A 3,175-nucleotide genomic window follows, 5' to 3' on the forward strand; every position below is an offset into this window, starting at 1 on the left:
CCATGGGCTTTACTCCATTCACATCATCATGGTCAACTCTACTCTGAGGAGGCAGCTCTTCCCTAGTCACATTTTGAGTGCCTTCCATCCTGAGGGACTCATTTTCCAGCACTATATCTGACAGTGTTTCTCTGCTGTTCATAAGGTTTTCAGTGACTACATATTTGGAAGTAGTTTGTCACTCCTTCTTCCTTGTCTGTCTTTGTCTGGAAGCTCATCTGAAACCTGTCCACCATGTGTGACCCTGTTGGTATTTAAAATCCCGGTGATTTTTCCCATAGAATCTTTTAATACTGCAAGCTGAGGTTTGAATATTTTCTTCAGTTCCCTCAGCTTGAGAAGTGTTGAGTGTGTTCTTCCCTTGGTGCACTTTGCTCTAACTTGAAGTCTTTGCACAGTTCTACTATGGTCTTCCTTATTCATTGCCCAACTTTCACATGCATATGAGACTACTGACAATACCATGGTTTGGGTTAGGTGCACCTAGTCCTTAAACTGACACTTTTGCTCCTGGACACTTTAGAGAGGTCGTGCACAGCATGTGCAGCAGACTTGCCTAATGCAGTACATTTGATTTCTTGACTGCTGCTTTCACGAGTCTTGTTTGTGGATCCAAGCATAGAGACTTTTTATAATATTGTTGTTGTTAAGTACCATCGAGTTGTTTCCGACCCATAGGGTTTCCAAGGAGCAGCTGGTGAGCTTGAACCACCTACCTTGTCGTTCAAATTGACTTTGCAGTCCAGTGCACTAACCCACAGCGACACAACAGAACTCCTTTTACCTACAGATAAATAGGAGTCCTTGTGTGGTGCTGCTAACCTCAAGGTCAGTGGTTCAAAACTACCAGCCATTCCATGGGAGAAAGATGAGGCTTTCTATTCCCATAAAGATTTACAGCCTTGGAAACTGTATACAGGGTCACTATGAGTCAGAACCAACTCTACAGCACATAACCAACTCTACAACAACAACACCTTATAATAGAGACATACCAGGACTCCAGTTAAAACTGTAGACTCTTTTAATTCTTGAAGTTTATCCACTAGTCTTCATTCCTATTACTTAGTTGTTGTGTGCCTTCAAGTTAGTTCTGACTCATATGACCCTGTATAAGGTTTCCAAGGCTATAAATTATTACAGGACAAGAAAGCCTCATCTCTTTCCTGTAGAACAACTGATGGGTTTGAACTGCCAACTTTGTGGCTACTAGTCCAGTGCTTACCCTACAGTGTCACCAGCACTCTTATGACTCAGTAAATTTCTTAATAATGCATACATGTATTCCATAAGCAACTATTCAGTTCTATGTATGTAAAGCATTGAGAATACAGAGATCAAAGACATGGCTCTTGATCCTGAATGTTTGAGTGAAGCACACAAGTCAGTGAATACAATGTACATTTGGTGGTAGAGATTTTCACTGGATGATATGGACACACAGAAGAATTACATAGGCATAGTGATGGAAGTTGTTGTTGTTGTTTTTATGTGCCATGGAGCCGGTTCTGACTCATAGTGTCCCTGTACAGGGTTTCTGAGGCTGTAAATCTTTAAAGGAGCAGAAAGCCTCATCTTTTTCCCATGGAACAGCTGGTAGTTTCCGACTGCTGACCTTGTGGTTCGCAGCAATCTGAGACTCTACACACACAGTAATTTTATATATGTCTAGAGATTGTTTTTGGTGCCATTGAGTCAAGTCTATGTAAAATACAACGAAATACTGCCTGGTCCTGTGCCATCCTCAAAGTCATGCTTTAGTTCATCATTGCAGCCATTGTGTCAGGCCACCAAAAGACTGTTGAGGGGAAAAAAGACTGTTGAGGATCTTCCTCTTTTTCACTGACCCTCTACTTTACCAAGCATGATTTCCTTCTCAACAGACTGGTCCTTCCTTAGAGCATGGCCAAAGTACATGAGTCTCATCATCCTTACTTTCAATCAGCATTCTGGCTGCACTTTTTCCAGGACAGATTTGGTTGTTTTTCTAACAGTCCATAGTATATTTAATATCTTTTACCAATACCAATAAGTAAGATAACTCTTTAAAATGTGCTGCTAAGCAGAAGGCTAGTGTTCGTGGTAGGTGAACATGGCTGCTACCGTGTACCGGGTTGCGCTCCGGAGCTGGAGAACCAGCATTCTGCCAGGCTGTAGGCTGCGGCACCTGAGCCAAATTCAGGGGTCACCTGATTACCCTAGCTTCGTGGAATCTGTGGATGAATACCACTTTGTGGAGCACCTGTTACCACCTACCAGCATCCCAGAGCCCCCAAAGCATGAACATTATCCCACTCCCAGTGTCAACCTGTCCTACTATGTGCAGCGCTCTCGGATGCATAACATCCCAGTCTATAAAAACATCACACATTGTAACCGCCAGACGACTGTGATCCGGAAGGTGGAGGGGGACATCTGGCCCCTGCAGAAGGATGTGGAGGATTTCTTCAGCCTGCTGCTGGGAAAGAAGCCCATCACTCAGGTCAATGATGTGACAGGGGCCCTGTGGGTCAAAGGCCACTTTGACCAGCAGCTGAAAGCCTGGCTCCTGGAGAAGGGTTTCTGAAGCCCAGCTGAGCAGCCTGCACAGGGGCCCTCTACAGACAAGTCCAGGGAACGTTGGGGGAAGGGATGGATGCTGTTGGGACAGGGATAGAGAGACATGGGTCTGCAGTCTGTGAAGGCCCAGGGGCCTCAGGGGTCAACTTTGCTGGAGTAAATGGAGAACTGGGACCTGGCCCTTCTGCTTAGGTTTCTGGATTAGAGAGAGCTGTTTACACTGGAGCCCCACCAGGACCAGCTGAGCTACTGGGGGCCATTACCTGCTGTCCTCTCCTCTACTGTGATCTGTTCCTGCTGGAAGGATAGTCCACCTACTGTAGCACAGGGCAGGCCTGTCATGAGCTCACTGCTGCAGATGTTCCACACTCTAGGTCACACATGGATCCTTTGGCCAGGAAGCTGGTGTCCCTGTTCCATTCCATAGTAGGGCCTGACAACTTTCCAGGATCTTGGACACAGAATCTCCAGCATGTTGAATTGTCTGTTTTGGTTGGCCTGACCTCTAGGAGATGCTAGAGTTCCAGACGCCCAGCACAAAGTGTCCCTTGTGACATCAAGGCTGGACAGGGTGTTCGTAGGCAGGAAGATGGCCCCTATTGCTTGTGGTTCCCCA

At 45.9% G+C, this 3,175-nt stretch overlaps 1 pseudogene; it reads left to right on the top strand.

Moving 5' to 3' along the window:
• Positions 1-2,092: 2,092 nt before the first annotated feature.
• Positions 2,093-2,566, top strand: LOC102833125 (annotated as a pseudogene).
• The last annotated feature ends 609 nt before the right edge of the window (positions 2,567-3,175 follow it).

This window comes from Chrysochloris asiatica, unplaced genomic scaffold, assembly GCF_000296735.1.
Source record: "Chrysochloris asiatica unplaced genomic scaffold, ChrAsi1.0 scaffold00053, whole genome shotgun sequence".
Lineage (NCBI taxonomy): Eukaryota > Metazoa > Chordata > Mammalia > Afrosoricida > Chrysochloridae > Chrysochloris > Chrysochloris asiatica.